The 19,114-nt window shown below is 45.7% G+C and overlaps 5 non-coding genes across 5 annotated transcripts; 2 read left to right on the top strand and 3 right to left on the bottom strand.

Moving 5' to 3' along the window:
- Positions 1 to 4,405: 4,405 nt before the first annotated feature.
- trnad-guc (transfer RNA aspartic acid (anticodon GUC)) lies at positions 4,406 to 4,477 on the top strand. The gene has a single exon. It is a non-coding gene; the product is annotated as a tRNA-Asp (tRNA).
- A 1,147-nt stretch (positions 4,478 to 5,624) lies between these two features.
- On the bottom strand, positions 5,625 to 5,696 carry trnae-uuc (transfer RNA glutamic acid (anticodon UUC)). Its single transcript has one exon. It is a non-coding gene; the product is annotated as a tRNA-Glu (tRNA).
- Positions 5,697 to 5,897: 201 nt separating this feature from the next.
- Positions 5,898 to 5,969, top strand: trnah-gug (transfer RNA histidin (anticodon GUG)). Its single transcript has one exon. It is a non-coding gene; the product is annotated as a tRNA-His (tRNA).
- Positions 5,970 to 14,373: 8,404 nt separating this feature from the next.
- trnap-agg (transfer RNA proline (anticodon AGG)) lies at positions 14,374 to 14,456 on the bottom strand. Its single transcript has one exon. It is a non-coding gene; the product is annotated as a tRNA-Pro (tRNA).
- Positions 14,457 to 18,707: 4,251 nt separating this feature from the next.
- On the bottom strand, positions 18,708 to 18,780 carry trnar-acg (transfer RNA arginine (anticodon ACG)). Its single transcript has one exon. It is a non-coding gene; the product is annotated as a tRNA-Arg (tRNA).
- Between the last annotated feature and the right edge of the window lie 334 nt (positions 18,781 to 19,114).

The following is a 19,114-nucleotide window of genomic DNA, read 5'->3' as shown; positions in this document are numbered from 1 at the left end:
CGTCAATTATACGTCTATGTTTAGACGTTCATTATACATAAATGGTTGGAGTTCTATTATACGGATAAATTTAGAGGACTATTATACATATATGGTTGGAGTTCCGGATAACTTTAGAGGTCTATTATACGGATAACTTTAGAGGACTATTATACGTATATGGTTAGAGGTCTATTATACGTATACCTTTAGAGGTCTATTATACGTATAACTTTAGAGGTCTATTATACGTATATGGGTAGAGGTCTGTTATACGGATAACATTAAAGGTCTATTATACGTATATGGGTAGAGGTCTATTATACATCAAAGATAGATTTTATAGGCGTAGAAACAAGTAAACCAAGCCAATGATTAGGTTTAGAAATGTATTCTGAAAATACACATTCACACCTGAAACATATGTATTTCAAATTATACATTGTATACAATCAATCAACAATCAACATATGGGCAATAATCATAAAAAACACAACTAGTCTTAAACTTCAGCTACAAATTCTGGTAACATGGCAATATACAGTATAGTAATGACAAACACAAAACTAATTACATTAACACACTAACTCAAAACCACATTTTGATTCAAATATACATTTTAAAATGTACAACTTCTATATTTCCAAGAAAAAAAAATATTACAATGGAAGTTAAGACGATTTTTGTCCACTATTTGCAAACCCTGTCTAATTGTCCTAACAGTTAGAACCAAAAACCTATTATTTTCAGTGTCCAGATCTCCTGGCCCCCTGTCTTTCATATGCATTCTTCAAGTAACACATTGCATGCTCCTTTATTTCTTTTTCTGTTGATGTAGGGTGGGACTTCAGCACCGCAGCTAGGAGAAAATTGTATAATATTACTTCCCAAATAAATGATGATTATCTTCTTTAGTATAATCTAAAAAGTGAACGGTTTACTAAGCTCAAAACTGAAATAAATGTATAAAATTTGGCTTGCATCATAGCAGTTGAGCAATAAAGTCTGTCCTAATTAAAGAGTACCCAAAGTTTGAAAGTACAACATAGAATAAGAATAGAGAAACGGCAAAACAATTTTGTGTCATCTTCCCCATTCACACTATTTTATGTGCCATTTTTTGCTTATTCACGTACTATTTTAATCAAAATAATATTAAGAAAGATCTGTATGTATTCAGATAGTATTATTATTGTTCATACTTACTCGTCAAAAGAGGATTGCTGAGATATTTGCGGATATACTTCTACGTTTGAAAAACGTGTCCAAAATTGTGACCAACGAATACTAGCAATGCATTGTGGTATATATGCGGAAAATATGCTGGGTTCGATATTTTCTCAACGTATGCGTTTATTAATGTTGTCGATATTATGGTTGAAATATAACATTGATAATACATCGCGGCTATGTGCCCCCTGCTATGAGCTGATGTGCAATTTTAACGCATGTAGTTAGTAAGGATCGGTCACTGTTGTATGGTATTATATATAATGACATTATGGAATAGGATGGGGACAGGCCTGGCATCACGGGGGGAGGGGGGAATGTTGCCCCTTCAGTTTTTGGCAAAAAGATTTACCTAACTTAATTTGCGCCCTAAAAAATAGTTGTACTTTGTCAATGGTCAGACAACACTAAATGACACGAACAGTCACTCAGTCTGTTTGATGGGCAGGAGGGCTATCCGTCCAGGAGCTGCACATATCAGTGTCGTTATTGAGTGTCAACATTACGATCCTGTTTGCTCAGGTGGACCGATTCCTTGCAGTAGTTTATCATTATACTTAAAATCGTTATATAACTAGGACTAGTTATAGCAGTCTGTGCTTTCTGTTGGTTTTACAACATTTTTTCTTAACGATTCAGAACGTCCATGTAGCTGCAAAAATGAACGCTTATGGTACTTTTCGCTCCAGGCAATACTCTCCAGTGAGAGTGACGAAAAATGTGAAACTGAACTTCATCGCAAATACCAGATTGCTAGTCGATATCTTCTATCATAAAGCACTAATTAATGGCATAGCTGCGAGATTTCATTTGGGTAGCTGCACCGTACAGCTCCGTTTCAACCGAAATATCACCCCCGCTCAGAATATCAGACGCCCCCCTACAGATTTTTCCCCGGGCACCGCGCACTGATGGGGGACGGGGTTTCCAGGAAATGGTATCAACTTTTCTCAAGAAAATAAAAATAGAAACTCTATAGGCACTCAAACATTTTACTGTTTTTTTTTTCAGGCAGGTGGCAAGACCCCTCCACAAAACCCTTGTATGCCAAGCTGTGGGCATTGATTCGTCGAATATACGTATATTCACGCCGAAAATACGGCTATACGTATATATACGTCGCCTCGACGTATAATCAACGTCGAATTGCAACCGTAAAATCGACGACATTAATAAATGCATATATAACGTCGAAAACACATCTAACACTAGGAGTATACGGCACTCTGCACAGTGTACGAAGTAAATTATTTTCGCAGTAATTAATTTACACGTGTATAATAAATATAGTAAATATAATTAATTACTGCGAAAATAATTTACTTCGTACACTGTGCAGAGTGCCGTATACTCCTAGTGTTAGATGTGTTTTCGACGTTATATATGCGTTTATTAATGTTTATTTCACAGTGTCGTGCACCTTTTCATTGCTCTCGCTTTCAGAGCCTCCGCACGGCACACGACTCGACATCAGGAAGCACATTGAAGTGAAAGCAGGGAGCGCTGCGACATGCACTGTGCAGATCCCGCCACACTAAGAGGTATATAAGCGTCAAAGGCAAGTCATTCCGAGTTGGTCGTTTGTGTTTTCCGTTCAGACGCGAAATGCTGAAATGATCTCTCGGCTCCTCGGTTGTCATTTCTGCTCCGTAAAGTAATCACAGCACGAGTCGGCTTCCAGCACGGTGGGTCGGGACACAATGCCGGGGGTCGGAGAGCGATGTCTTCCTCGTTAGTACAGGACCTGTCACCTGTCCCCACCTGTCACGCGGGAGACCGGGGTACATCAGGACGCGCATTGAAGTGAAAGCAGGATGCGCTGCGACATGCACTGTGCAGATCCCGCCACACTAAGAGGTGAGTGGGTCTGTTCGATCACAGCACTAGGCGAATCCCCAATCCCCTTTTGTGCGTGGCGACAGAAGAAGTCTGGTCTGTTTCCGCCCAGTTTCGATCCGGGGATCTTTCGCGTGTTAGGCAAACGTGATAGCCGCTACACCACGGAAACCTGCAGGGACTGCTGCTGCTTGCGTTTCGGGCTGAGAAAGGGACGCGTCACTTTAGGCAGGGGGCGCTGGAGAGAGGAACAAAGGGCGCGATGAAACAAAACACCGAAACCCGGGATCTTTAGATCTTCAGTCTAACGCTCTCCCAGCTGAGCTATTTCGGCGGTGCACAGAGCCCACAGCCACCTGCTCCAGCCTTCCTGTGTTGCGGCATGAGCGCACCAAGAGTAGCGGGAGAGTGTTGCAGGAACGTCACTCAGAAGGAAAGCCACCCAGGTGCGTCCTCTGAGCTCTGTCCAGCGCATCTTCCTCGCATGGACTCCTGCCTGCGACGGGCAGGAAACAATTAGCAAGAACAGAACAACACCCCATGGGTGTCTCATGACCACACCTTAGGTTGTGACACGTGCAGGTGTGAGGGGTTGCCGGGCTACTTTGGAGCAGAGCTTGGGCGGAGGGAGGGCGGGAAAGCAGACAAAGAGGTGACACCTCAAGGTCTGCACGATCACAGCTCTCCGCCGCCCCAGGCTTCCGCTCGATAAGCTGCTGGACACACCCGCCCCTCCTCACACAGACCGTGGAAAAGCCCCCGAGTCGGAGGGCTCTCTCTTCCTCCCAGGAGCTCTTGGACACGACGCACAGACAGGGTGCGGGGAGCCGCCGCCTGCAAACACGGCTCCAGGCAGGACTCCACTCAGTAGGAGCCGCAGAGCAGAGGAGATGGGGGCAGCTTAGCTCCTGTGCAGAGACCTGAGCTGCTGTTGCTGCAGACGCTGTCTTTTCTGCACTCGGGGTAGGAGTGAATGTTGAGTTGCCCTTAGAAATGAAGCAGAGTACTTCAACGGCATGGGTGTGTGTGTGTGCGTGCGCCCTGGTGATTCTGGGAGACAGATCGAACCTGGGCTAAAAGAGAGGAGGCTTAGCCCTCTTCCATTTGCTACTTCAAAGTTGTACAACCCATTTGTATCTGCTAGGCGGCGCAGTTGTCGTGCACAAAGAACGCTTTGAAAAGCGTCCAAAGCAAGTCATTCCGAGTTGGTCGTTTGTGTTTTCCGTTCAGACGCGAAATGCTGAAATGATCTCTCGGCTCCTCGGTTGTCATTTCTGCTCCGTAAAGGAATCACAGCACGCGTCGGATTCCAGCACGCTGGGTCGGGACACGATGCCGGGGGTCGGAGCGTGTGATGTCTTCCTCGTTAGTATAGTGGCAAGTATCCCCGCCTGTCACGCGGGAGACCGGGGTTCGATTCCCCGACGGGGAGTAGCTTTTCTTTTACCTCCTTAGAGAAAGGACTGCCTTTCACTTCTCTGTTTTCTAACACAGCGTCGTGCACCTTTTCATTGCTCTCGCTTTCAGAGCCTCCGCACGGCACACGACTCGACATCAGGAAGCACATTGAAGTGAAAGCAGGGAGCGCTGCGACATGCACTGTGCAGATCCCGCCACACTAAGAGGTGAGTGGGTCTGTTCGATGCACAAAGAACGCTTTGATAAGCGTCAAAGGCAAATCATTCCGAGTTGGTCGTTTGTGTTTTCCGTTCAGACGCGAAATGCTGAAATGATCTCTCGGCTCCTCGGTTGTCATTTCTGCTCCGTAAAGGAATCACAGCACGAGTCGGCTTCCAGCACGGTGGGTCGGGACACGATGCCGGGGGTCGGAGAGAGTGATGTCTTCCTCGTTAGTATAGGACCTGTCACCTGTCCCCACCTGTCACGCGGGAGACCGGGGTACATCAGGACGCGCATTGAAGTGAAAGCAGGATGCGCTGCGACATGCACTGTGCAGATCCCGCCACACTAAGAGGTGAGTGGGTCTGTTCGATCACTAGGCGAATCCCCAATCCCCAATCCCATTTTGTGCGTGGCGACAGAAGAAGTCTGGTCTGTTTCCGCTCGGTTTCGATCCGGGGACCTTTCGCGTGTGAGGCGAACGTGATAACCACTACACTACGGAAACTGTGGTCAGATGTGCCCAGCGGCCCAGCGCTGAGCTTCGCCAATGCGATTCAGCTGCTTCCAGTGCCTTTATTGGGGTGCGCTGATGGACCGTGCTCTCTCTCCAGAGACCAGCACGCCTGTCATGGACGGAGCAGGAAAGACGGCGCCACATTCTACAGCCCTCTCCACGCAATCGACGAAATCGGGCTACTGAAGTGGAGAAAATCGCCTCTCCAGAAAGTGCAAATATCATCTTGGAGAGTATAAATCCTATTGCCGAAGGTCAGCCCTGTCTACCAGAGTGACCCTCCCACCTCCTGCAGCGATGGTCAGCTCGTCTCACACGCGAGAAGTTTCGGCTGGAAACAAGCGCCCCCTCTTCTCGCACGTTTTGCACGTTGAGTAGTTTTAATGTGGCTCCTTCGTACACACTGCTGATCTTTTGGAAAGCAGGAGGCAAAATTGACACGTTTCCATAACGGGAGTCGAACCCGGGCCGCCTGGGTGAAAACCAGGAATCCTAACCGCTAGACCATATGGGAGTGCACAACCCTGCTGTTCCGGGCATCATGCAAGCAAACTACATAAATATGAGAAAACACGCAAGAGAGTTGTCACTCAGAGTGTCGAAGGGTCGATGTATACTGGGACTCAGTTGAAATGCAACGTCAGGACTTTTCCGAATTATGTCACACGAAGAGAGCACAGCCTTTTCCGCCCTGCCACGTGTGTATCGGTAACTCGCCGTGATTGTATAGTGGTCAGTACTTTGCGTTGTGGCCGCAACAACCCTGGTTCAAATCCGGGTCACGGCAGAATAGGGGCGTCTGCTTTTACTACTTGCATGAATGAAGGCAAAAAAAAGCCAATCGATGTGAACAAACGGCGCTTTACAGAGGAGTACTGCCTGACTGGATCGTTGATGAACGACAGAGGCCACTCCGACCTCTTCTCGGGTTTCTTCAATGACTTACTAAGGATCTTCTTCACATTCGCCCATGCATGGGAAGCCAGTTACACCAAAGCAAACGCAGGAAAGTGCATTTCATGCAGAGACCAGGAGGGACCTGTTTACACCAAGAGTGGTCGGAGTATGGAACAATGCGCCAAGCCCTGTTTCTGGAGTCGATTCTTGATTAGATCTTGGGCTCACTAAGAGGCCCCCGCTGGGTACTAATCTTTCTGTTGTTCTCGCAGGTGTTGCGCTGCTTTTGAGCCGACAGAGCTCGTCTTGGTCTGTCGGGACAGCCCAATTGCAAATGATCGGCTCCAGGTACAGAAAAAACGTGCGTTTGGTACAAGAGTGCATGAAGGCACCGGAAATACATTGGGAACAAATGACTGGTGGTTCAAGACCTCTGTGAAGTGCAGGAGCGTGCAAGAAGAGGCTGTTTGCACCCAGTCTCGAACCAGGGACCTTTCGCGTGTTAGGCGAACGTGATAGCCGCTACACTACAGAAACCTGTAGGGACTGCTGCTGGTGTCTCGCTTGCGTTTCGGGCTGAGAAAGGGACGCGTCACTTTAGGCAGAGGGCGCTGGAGAGAGGAACAAAGAGCGCGATGAAACAAAATGCCGAAACCCGGGATCGAGCCAGGGACCTTTAGAACATACTCTCACGAATCGTTAGAATACGTGCGTTTGATCATCAATTGCGTAACAACCACATTCGTTCGACTTGAGCCATCAAGCTCATAGTTTTCAAATCTTGAAAGCTGTCATTGAGCACATCATAGTCTGCAGTACGCCCCATAACTTGCGTACTTCAACAGAAAGAAGAGCAGACAGCTCCATAAATATGCGAGGCGCAGAGAGTGCAAGGCGAGCCGCACACGTTTCGGTGGCTGAGAGAGGGCAGTTTTTGCTTCTGCATTTCCCAGGTAAGGACGCATGACAACAACCGATCGCGGTGCTCATTTACGACATAGTGGTGATGAGTTTTCAGTACGTGTTCTTTTGAACGAGCAATGAGGTTGCTGCCTTGGACAGCTGACTGCACGCTCTCATTGTGCCACGTGATGAGTATTCACCAGGCTCGTTCAGTCATTAGTCACATTCCATCGTTTGCCATAAGCAGATGCTGCAAGGTGATGTGGATATCAGTTCCCAGTCTTGTGGACGAGGACAGAAAGAACACACAAGGGCTCATCCGCGATTTGAACCCAGGACCTCCCACACCCTAAGCGAGAATCATACCCCTAAACCAATGAGCCACGGCAGCACTTTCCATTTTATTCTGTCAGCGAGCTTGAGGACGGGGGAGAGGCGTCATTCGCTCGTCCAGTCAGACCTTCATCAATAAGTCAAGAAAGCCGCAATTACACGACTGCCTTGCAGACGAAGGGCAGTGAACTGCACCCGGTAAGAGGGGAACAAGCGGCACTAGGCGACACCGAGGCATGAGCCCCAGCGAGGGGGGTTAGCTTGCATGGTACAGCGCTCGCTTTGCATGCGAGAGGTAGCGGGATCATTTCCCACGTCCTCCAGGTGTGTGCTTAGAGCTTGATGTGCCGAAAGGTGTCCTTTAGCCTGTGGTCACGGAGAGCGTCATGCATCTGTCAATCATTTCGCAGCCACGCCCCCTCTTCATCTTCTCTCTGCCTTAAGCGTCTCCGCCACTCTCTCTTGACATTTCATGTCAGCATGTCAGAAGTCCGAGTGACGTTTTTAAAGGCTGAGTGAGGGCACGATGCTGAAGCAGAGAGGCCACTTCAGTCAGAGAGACTTGTGCTAGGTGAGATCTGAAAAACAGACTTGCAACAGAAACAGACCAAAAAAGTATCGGTGAGATCAAAAGGCAAATGCAACATCCAGCAGAGGGCGTCTAAAGATTAGGGAACGGGCGACTGAAATCCATGAGGCAAACTTTCCGGCTGTGTACTGCAGCTGGCCTCGTTGGCGTAGTTGGTAGCACGTCAGTCTCATCATCTGAAGGTCCTGAGTTTGATCCTCACACGGGGCAGGGCTGCTTCCTCTCTTGCTCTTTTCAAACACTTGCGGCAACTGTTCGCTCATAACCACGTCTGGAATGCGTGACCTTTACACGGGGGAGAAGCAACGCCGCATCCCTTTTCTAAAGAACATTCACATTCAGAAATAAGTCAAGAAATTTGCCATTACTTTCGCTCGCGCTGCTGTCAGCCTGCCCATGTTGCCAAAGAAAGATTCACTCGGCGTCAACATGACAGAACAGCGATCACTTGAAAACACTATTCCACACTCCGTAAGCAAGAACTTCAGTGTTTGCAGTCACCCGATATGCCGATAGTCAAAGGAGCACAAAACACGAAGCGTCAAAAGACAAGATGAGTTGATGGAAAGAGCGTTGAATTGATGAGCACAAAAGTTCAGCTCGTACAATAGGCAACGAAGGTCCCGGCGTCATCATCGCACTTGAAAGGACTGCCTTGCAGACTAAGGGCAGTGGGAGGTTGCTGTTTTGAGATGGAGGCATTGGGATGGTGGGCCGAGATCTATTCTTCTTAAGGAATTCTTCATCGTGAAAGATCGGTCCACAGGTCATCCAAAGAACTTACAAATATTTTTGGACTCAGGGAATCACGTGCTTCCGGAAGGGAGTGAAGTGCTCAAACACATGACATGCCCCCTTGATCTCACATGCACAATTCTGCTGCAACATGCACAGCTACCGTCCATACCAGGCAGTGGGGCTTCAGCAGAATTTGCTACGCCACCTGCAATTACATATCCAGCTGCACACATATACATGGCCCCTCTGTCCTTTTCAGGATCTCAAAAAAAAGCATAGCGTGGTTTTCCTGCAACCTGATTGACCGCATCTCCCTCAGAATGTGCCCCGTTGCATTCATTGCTGAAGCAGGACGGAGGCTAACGGGCATGCCAGAACAGTTAGGCTCAGCGATCTCTCCAAAATATTGTGGTTGTAGTGGAAGAAATATGGTTTAAATTGTACCTTGGTATTTCAAACTCTCTCTAGAATGTTATCCATTTCTATTTTATTTTGACAGGAACTGGCTAATGACACTAGATGAAAAGAGAAGAAAGAAAACACAACGTTTCGGCCGTGGAGCCTTCTTCAGGTGTGAGGGCTCCACGGCTGAAATGTTGTGTTTTCTTTCTTCTCTTTTAAGCATGGAATAGACCTATTACTTGTTCCTTTGCAGCCTACGCATGCTGACACAGCTCCCCACCTGAACTGCTAATGATGCCTGGTAGTTTGTGGTACTTGGGTATTGTCTTATGTTTGCTCAAACTGCATATGTGTGATTGCATATTTTTGGGTATTTTCATATGTCAATATTTAATTCACTGACATTCCTGTATGCTTGGAAGAAAGGTAGATTGGATTTGGCACAGGACGCCTGCCCATATTTGTTGATCATTGTTGGGCTGGAAAAACAATGATAAAAAGTGTATGAAAAAAGCTCTCTCCAATATTTCCCTTCTCTTCGCCATGGTTACACTGCCCGTTCTTTCCGTCTTTTGTCCTTCTACAAAGATTCCAGGGCTCTTTTTCCACCATAATATCAGAATATTTTTTTCTCTTTTAAAGGCTGTAGGTGGGGTGTGATGGACTGTACCACTATCATAGAAGATTTTTTCAGGACACATCGCAGTTCCATAGTAGAATTTATCAATAGTAGAATTCCATAGGACATTATTTACCAACATATTACCCAGTGTGAGACTCTGCCAGTAAACCTCAGAGCATTGAGTTCTCCACTGATAAAGATGGCTGTCTGAAGTCATGAAATCCACTGCTGGGATGCCTGAGAGACAGTAATTGAATCTTGGCTGGAATTAGGCTTTCTATTAGTGTTGATCTTTGGGAATTATGTGGTAAAAAGGGAAAACTCCTTTACTTTAGTCACTTTGAATGTTCAAATGTACAGAACCTGCAAAACTAAGCAATGAAAAAAATCCATCACCACTCTCATGATAGCATAACTCATAGTCTCTGCTGTTATGTAACAATACACACTTTCAATTTTCTTATCGCCTGTCTCCAGAGAGAATGTTGTTAGTGCTGATGACCTTGAATAAGACCTTGTTGACTCTGTAAAACAATCTTCCTCTGCTTAGATTTTCACTCAGATTGATTTTGTTCTCAGATTATTCCTGGCAGGACTGAGTTTCTAGGAAATGAAAAGTGAAAGAAAAAGTACAGAAGATCAGCCCTTGAATATACAACATTGTGCAGTGAGATTGTTAAATGTATTAGCTGCTATCCTGTGCTAGAGCCTGTCGTGGTAAGCAGTGGATGACAGGATCTAGCACAGATACTAATGAAACACTGTTAATGAAAGATAAAACACTTGAGTCTTATTTTAGTTTTCCATTTCCCTTTCATTTGTGATGTACTGTACAACAGGCCACAGAACATGCACAAAAACAGATATGCACACATTCACACCAGGCAATGACAGTCTGCCCAGTCAGAATCTGAGCTGAGGTATCAGAATTCTGAATTCCCTGAATTCTGTCATGGATCATCCACAATAAGGGCAATGTTTGAACACGAGGATCCCCAGGAGAGAGCCTAGTAACATAAATCTTGGAGCAAAAGCAGATGATTAACTTCATAGTTTGTGTGGTTGAGCCAAAGTTGAGCATGAGGATATGTGAGTCACCATTCTTAGAAATGGATCCAACTTCAGACAGGCGTCAAAAGTAAGAGTATACAGTGCTGGGGCAATGACACTTCAATGATCAGAAGGATAACAAGAGTTTTAATGCATTGAAATTGATTTTCTGGTGATGCACACTGTCATGGAACTATTAATTTTTTAAGGATCACTTACTGACGTCAGACAGCTGCCAATTCTCCAGACTGGAAGGATGAACAGTTTATCCCCCTAGGTACCATATTTCCATATTTCGAAGCATTGGAATAATACATGTCATACAGCAACATAAAAACAGGAAGACAAGTATCACAGCCCCTATAATCGGTGTTAGTAACTTAAAAGAAAAACATTCCCCCTGGCCCAAACAGTGATTCTAACCAGGAGAGAAAAGCCGGTGTATCTTTTATGCCTCTCTCTTTATTCACCTTGTCTTTTAGTTCTTTTAAATGCTGAATAGCGAGCGTAAGATTTCCGTAATCATAGTCATTAGCTGGAATATATGTACAACAGGAGTCTCCTACTAAAGCATAGACTCCTCCAGATGCTGCATTTTGAAGGTCCAGCACGAACCTGTTCTGAAGTGCCATTAATCTAACTCCCCTTAATTCTTGTTTGATAGCGTCTAAGCCTTCTAACATGATATTAATAAAAGAGTACATTTCATAAAAAGTCGCATGGGTGAGGCTGTAGAATGAGGCATTAAAGCACATATATAACAAGATGCATTAAATTTCTTTAACTTTACAGTATGATTTATAAATTTATACCACAAATTACTCATATCCCCCTCATTATCAGTTTCATTCAGCCAGTTTGTATACAAAGAGGCTTCGTGTTTAGATTCTTCCTCTTTTGGGGTGGTGACAGGCTTCTACATAAAAAGGAAAAAGGCTGTGCACATCAGTCCCAAGCAGGTTATCCCCATCTGTCCTTGTGGAGACATCACTCCTGCGCTTTGTTCAGTTCGTTTGTGACCTTTTTACAGTGGGAAGCATGAATCCAGGGCACCATTTCTGTGACCTTCACAGCAGTGGCAGTGGTCAGCAGCACCTGGTACAGCCCCCTCCACCTGAGTGAACACCATTTCTTTTTCCTGAAGTCTTTCACCAGAATCCAGTCTCCTTATTCACTCATTAGTTCTTACAGCACAGGTAAATCCCTGTGGGCTGGAGCCCAGCATAATCCTAGGCTTTTTTGGTCAACATTGGTCAACAGATTGGTCAACAACTGGGTAATAACTCTTAGAAAAATCTACACATTGTTCCCCTGCCTCAGCTGTGACGTTTTGTAGAACAATACTAGCTGAAGTTGTAAAATTTCTCTTTGTTCCGTTCCTGCAAAACATCTTATTATGAACAAACAAACCACAATAATCATTTGCATCTAGGGGAATCACTCCCAAGGGTAACCCCCCTTAAAGCTATATTGTTCTACCCATCAGGTTCTGCCACTAGATAAGAGAATCTTTCCCATGAAATCATTTTTTGACCTTCATGATCCCTTCAGGGCGTACAATTAGCACAGAAGCAGCAGCTTTAGTCCACATGTTTTTCAAACAGGATATTAACGATATGATCATAACGAATAATACCAGACCCACAAATATGTATTGAACCAGAGACCCTCTCCATGTTCCTAGCACAGACTGTAGCCATGCACCAATACCCCAATCATCTGGATTGCAGGATTTACGAAGAAAATTATTTTCGCAGTAATTAATTTATTATATTTACTATATTTATTATACAAGTGTAAATTAATTACTGCGAAAATAATTTACTTCGTACACTGTGCAGAGTGCCGTATACTCCTAGTTGCGGCACACACGATACATACAGTAAAAAGCCTCAGGCACTGTGTTAGATGTGTTTTCGACGTTATATATGCGTTTATTAATGTCGTCGATTTTACGGTTGCAATTCGACGTTGATTATACGTCGAGGCGACGTATATATACGTATAGCCGTATTTTCGCCGTGAATATACGTATATGCGACGAATCAATGCCCACTGGGTAAACTCTTGAGCAAACTCTGAACCAGCTCTAAGGAAACTAATCCGATTAGACGTTACTTTGAATCATCTTTTTACGCTCAGTGCTGGATTGCTCAAACTCCAGCTAGGGTTAGGGTTAGCATTCCCACGCTACTTAGACACTTTGTTTACGCTCAGTGCTGGATTTTGGGAACTTCAGGACGAGTGGGAATTTTCTCCTATCTGTCAATTCTGTTTTGTTTTGGAGACTCTTGGGTGCCTATGTTGTACAGTGCAGCGTGAAGGAAACATTTTCCAAAACTGTGTCAGCTCAAAAGTTGTAAGAAAACCTCTCCAGCTGCTTTAACTCTCTTCATTTTTGTCATTTAATGTGACACTCGATGTATAACTGGAGCCTCACATATGCAAATGGTGAGGCTCCAGTTCGACACCACTTTACAGTATCTGACAAAAGCATGGCAGACTGTGCCATGACCGGCAGATAACTTCTGCTTATTTTTACCATATTAAACATTGGAAATCCTCCCAGTTGCATTTGTGACACTTGATTTTGACTCCACCTAAGACACTCTTAAATCTTCAAACACTTTTCTCTTCTCCCGCAACACTCTTGTCTGTCGGCACTATGTGGCAGCGTTGCATGACAACCCATCTCACCACGGAAAGGAACCTAACAGCTTTGGTAAGAGAGGAGAAAAGAACATGGCCCGTACGGGGACCGAACCCATGACCTTGGCGTTATTAGCACCACGCTCTAACCAACTGAGCTAACCGGCCTCACGACAGTGGTCCTCTCTGTGCTGCAAAAAATCGAACTCAGGGAATTTCTTTTGCCCTCCTTTGAATAGAAAGCCGTGTAATTCAGTGTACGGGCTTTCTCGTGCAGTTTCATGGTTCTTGTAACCCAAATCCTACACTGGCCTGAAGTGTCCCCCCATTTCACAGCATTTTTCAGCTGATTTAAAATGTACCTAAAGGAGAAGCATTATTGAAGACCATCAATTACCAAGAGCTTTTGTCAAAGGTTTTGGTGGTCATTTTTAATGACCACAGAGCACTATGACCTCGGTTTTACATCTCAGCCGAAAGACAGCGCCCTTTTACAACACAGCGTCTCCGTCACTATGCTGGGACATTGGGACCCGCACAGACCTCAGGGTGAGCGCCCCCCCGCCGGCACCATTAACACCGCTTCCAGCTGGAAGCTTTGTTTTTCCCTGTAGCTTACCCTCATCCGGGTACTGACCTGGCTCACACCTGCTTAGCTTCAGTGGGTTTTCAGTTGCGAGTTGCAAGGGGATGCAAGTGATGGAGCCGCTCGCTGCAAAAGCCACTGCATTGGCCGGGAATCAAACCCAAGCCTCCCGCGTGGCAGGCAAGAATTCTACCACTGAAACACCAATGCTCAGTGTCTGGGCCTTCAAAAAAGACGCTTTTTTGGTGCTCTGTGCAAAAAGCGTCGACATATGCTTCCAGCTGCAAAATGCCATTCGCGGATGCTGAAGAATTTATTTCAAGGCAGCGGGTACAAGCGATTGGGCGTTTTAAAACCACCAGGAACAGCAAAGAGGCGCGCTTCTTTGCTTGCGCCGGAACACACCGACTGGAGGCGGACAACGTAGTCGGCAGGATTCGAACATGCGCGGGGAGACCCCAATGGATTTCCTAGTCCATCGCCTTAACCACTCGGCCACGACTACAGCAAGCCCTGCTGCCGCTGCGTTCTTGCTACAATCTTACCTGGATCGCAAGGCGCCGGCGGAAGCCTATTTCAAAGTCGTTCTCCGTTTCAATAAAACATTTCCAAAATACAAGCCTTGCAGACAGACACGCCTCAGAGGACTTAAGGGTGGCTTCATGTCGGAATGATAAAGTCTCCCCGTCCGGACATGAAAATGCCACTTTGTTACACACAAAAAAAGAATCAACAACAGAGAAATGCCCACAAGCATTTGAAAAGCCGCACCACGTCGCACTTGAAATAGCTCTTACATTAGTGGTAGACGCAGGAATCGCCTTTTTATTTACGCTCTTACCAACGCGATGGAAAGCAAAACAAAGCAAAGCAGAGCAAAACAAAACGAACAAACGAAAACCCTCACGTCCCGCACTTGCATATAACGCCGTTACGTGCCCAAGCGGTATTGTATGTCATCCTAGCACTGCACGCCGGTGCGTATGGTATATGGGAACGAGCACACGCCACGAATCGTCTCGAATCACTCCCGACAGCTGTAAGGTGCCTTGAAGCGTGCACCCCCAACATTCTTCTTTGCGCATCTGTGATAGGTAAACTCTTGAGCAAACTCTGAACCAGCTCTAAGGAAACTAATCCGATTAGATGTTACTTTGACTCATCATTTAAGGGACCCTTGTTAATTGGAGAAATCAATGATTTCGAATGAATTCTGTATGCGTTAAAAGACAGCTATACACAGAAAACATGCAGGACACTGCTCATGATATTTCCCGAGCCGAAACACAGTGCGTTTTTCCAAGCCATCTGACCAAGCCTGCCCCCTGAAAACTGCAGGAGATCGTGTAAAGACGTTCAAGTTTGTAACTACTGCACGCACAGGAAGCAGAATAAATTCCTCTATTCAAACTGTCAAAGGTTTGCTTTGCGAACGCTGCAGGACATCGCACAATCTCTTTTGAACAGGGACAAACGATTTCTTATGGGGCGCAGTAAGTACAGACGTTTAAAAAGCTCCACTCATGCCAATGATGCAGCATGAAGAAGCGCAACCTAAAGTTTGCATTCCTAGCACTGTTGCAACCTAGCACTGTTGCATTCCCCGCATCAGTAGCTAAGAGAATATAATTTACGACTCTTGTTAATGCAGTTTCAGAAACCAGACTGAAATTTCTCAAGTATATTATTTGAATCCATTTGATGTTGGGCAACAACTATTCTTTCAAGACTTTTAGATTGAAATGGGACCTTTGAGACAGGCCTGTAGTTGTTAAGAACTTGTGGATCCAAATTTGACTTCTTAAGGAGCGGTCTAAGAACCACTACCTTAAATTGATCATGTACGACGCCTGACGCAAGCGATGCATTCATCATACTAATTATAGGTCCTGCCAGTCCTTCGAGGGAATCTTTGACTAGCTGAGTGGGGATGGGATCTAGCAAACAGGTGGTTTACTTTGTCTTACGTCTGTGTTCATGAGTCCACCATAAGAAGAAATCTGAACAGGAGTGGTGATCATGCGAGGTCACCACGGAGGAAACCACTGCTCTCCCCCAAAAAAAAACCACCACTGCCCCTCTCAAGTTTGCTAAAGACGACATGGATGTTCCACAACTCATGGAACAATGTTCTGTGGACAGACGTGACAAAAGTTGAACTTGTTGGTAAATATGCACAGTGTTATGTTTGGAGATAACAAAACACCGCATACCAACTCCAAAACCTCATCCCACCTGGGAAGCATGGCGGAGGCTGTACGGCTTGCAATCATCGAGGGACCGATGAATTCCGAGATGTATCAGGAAATTCTACAGCAGAATGTCAGGGTGTCTGCCTGTGATCTAAAACTCAAAAGACGCTGGGTCTTGCAACATGACAAAAACAAAGGAGTACATCAACAACAGAGTGGCTGAAACAGAAGAAATTCCGTATGTTGGGATGGCCAAGTAAGAGTCCTGACACACACGCTTTCACTCATATGAGCTACACGGCTACCAAGATGATCTCAGGTGCGCCGAGCTGGTACGGAACATATTGAACTGATCGACGGCGAATTGTCTCTCAGACAGGCTTTTCACCTCTAAGCTCCCTGACTGACAGTGATCAGCTAGGTAGTAAAACAGTCAGCTGCTTCTAAGCCTTAAACAGCTGCATCTCGGCGCTTCCACGGAGAGATGATTTGAAAGCCGAACATCGCCCATTGGGAACACCTTACTATCACTAGTTTAAGAGACTCTTAAGGTCTTGCAGAGGTGCCTGTCTAATAGCATGCGCTTTGCAAGCTATAGGTGTTTAGGCTGAGGCAGAATGCCTGTTAACAAAATGTTTTTCTAAAGGGGCCTCGCACTCTTTTCCAAGCAATGGTCACCATCCCCACCGAGTGTCACAATGTAGTCATGTCCTAGGACATCACCTGTTAGTCTCCATTTGTCTGCCACCAACACTTTAGGTTACGGGGCCACAACCGCACCCCGGAGACCAGAGGAGCCGTTGGCGTTCTGGCGGCGCAGATTGGGCTGAAGGTGGGGCGCTTGAATCTCGCTGTTGGAGGCCGTCTGAAACTGACCCAAGCCTTTCCCTTGAATTAAATGTAAATAAGAAATGAACCCCAGATGCACATGGAATCAATCACGTGTTTCCTTTGAGCCGTTTCAGAGACTGCTCCAGAGTTTACCTTGCACAGATGCGCAAAGATTAATGATGGGGGTGCACGCTTCCAGGCGTCTTACAACTGTAGGGACTGATTAGAGACAATTCGTAGCTTGTGCTCATTTCCCTCTATTCCCCGTGTTGCAGTGGTAGGATGACTTAAATTCCTGCTTCGACACGTAACGGGATTATAATCAAGTGCAGGAGCTGAGGGCTTTAGTTTTGTTTCGTTTTCCATGGCGTTCGTAAGCGCGCAAATCAAAGGCAATTCCTGCGTCTAACACGAATGCTTTTGAAAGTGCAGTGTGGTGCAGCTTGTAAAATCCTTGTCCACATTTTTGGTTCGTTGATGTTTTTTCTGTCTGCCAAAGTTGCATTTTGACATCCGGACTGGGGGACTTTATCATTTGAACGTGAAGCCAGCCTTAAACCCTCTGAGGCGTGTCTGTCTGCCGGCACGAATCTTGTGAAAGGTATTTTTTTTAACGGAGAGCAACTTTAAAAAGGTTTCCGCAGCCACCTCGCAGTCCGTGTTTGATTATAGGAGGAATGCGGCGGCGGGGAGCCCGCATTTGTCGTGCTCGAGTGGTTAAGGCGATGGGCTCGAAATGCGTTGGGGCTTCCCCGCGCAGGTTCGAAACCTGCCGACTCCGGCGTCTGCCGCACGTCACCTTGTGCCTGCGCGGCAGAGGCGGAGTGCCGCTTCTCCTTTCCTGGTACTATAAAAACGCTAAATCGCTTGGCCCCGCTGCCATGGAAAGCAATTCTTCAGATAACCACACATTTTGCGTTCGCACCTCTGGTGCTCTACTTATGCCTTTGAAAACCTAATGAATAAAGCTGTAAGAACCGACACGATGTGTAGGTGCTCTTAAAGCACGCAGTAAAGAACTGTTAACAGCAAGGGTTTCAGTGGGTTAACTGAGGAGAAGGCGTGATCGCTAATTGTTGACTTTTTATTTGGTGTTAGAAACACTCTTACTGTGCATGACGTGCAACAAATGTAACCACAGAAATTGCATCACGCTTTCATGTATGCTATTGCACACACCAACGTTGCCTAGATAGAAAACCGAAATAGCCGTGGGTTTGCTTGCTGGTCTGAAGGATCTCTCTTCGAATCTCTATCATTTGTCAATGGAAGTAAAAGGCGCTGCAATCTGATACGTTCAGAATCAAACCCGCAGCTGTTGTTCGACTTTATTTCTTGACTAATTACAACTGAGTGTCGCATGAGCAGTTACATAAACTTGTCTGGTATATTTGAACACAAATGCCGTTCTTCAATTAAAACTAACAGTACATTGTCAGGGACATTCAGTTCTATACAAACAAGAGACAGACGAGAATATTTCTACCGTTCATGTGGACTACGTGTTGACTTACTGATCGGAATAATTGAAAGGTTCGGGCTCATAGCCGATGCAGTGCGTGCTAATTAGAACAGCAACGCTGAGCTCTCAGCACCGTACTGAGCCCAGGTGTTTTTCTAAAGCTGTCAGGTGCAGTTCATTTACATGAAGGAAATCTCTTACTGGGTACGATTACAATGCAGTAAGTAGCATAGACTACTTAGGGAGTAGCGCGATGCGTTTAAAAACGACCCGAGCCAGGCAGGAGTCGAACCTGCAATCTCTTGATCCGTAGTCAGACGCGTTATCCATTGCGCCACTGGCCCTGGTGTGACACTGCAGGACTGTAACCCAGTGAGATCAGCACTGCAACTAGTAAAATATTACCCCCGGTCCATTCTTTTCCAAAAGTGAGAAACACCTGTTTTCTACATTTTGTCTGTTTTAAAACCATATCTCATTAAACCAAACCAAGAGTTTGTCTTTTGCACTGATATTCTGATTCATTTCGATTTCAAAGAAAAAAAAAACATTATCTTCCAAAGCATCATAAAATTGTCCATTCTTCCAGACTCTACTTCTCTCTTGTAGTAGTACAGCAGACCTTTCCAGGTGAGCAGATCACAGAGTCCGAAATATGCTTCCTCCATCAAGCAAAGT

This window comes from Lepisosteus platostomus, unplaced genomic scaffold (assembly GCF_059453375.1).
Source record: "Lepisosteus platostomus isolate fLepPlt1 unplaced genomic scaffold, fLepPlt1.hap1 Scaffold_61_H1, whole genome shotgun sequence".
Taxonomy (NCBI): domain Eukaryota; kingdom Metazoa; phylum Chordata; class Actinopteri; order Semionotiformes; family Lepisosteidae; genus Lepisosteus; species Lepisosteus platostomus.
This window is presented reverse-complemented; position numbering and strand designations above follow the sequence as displayed.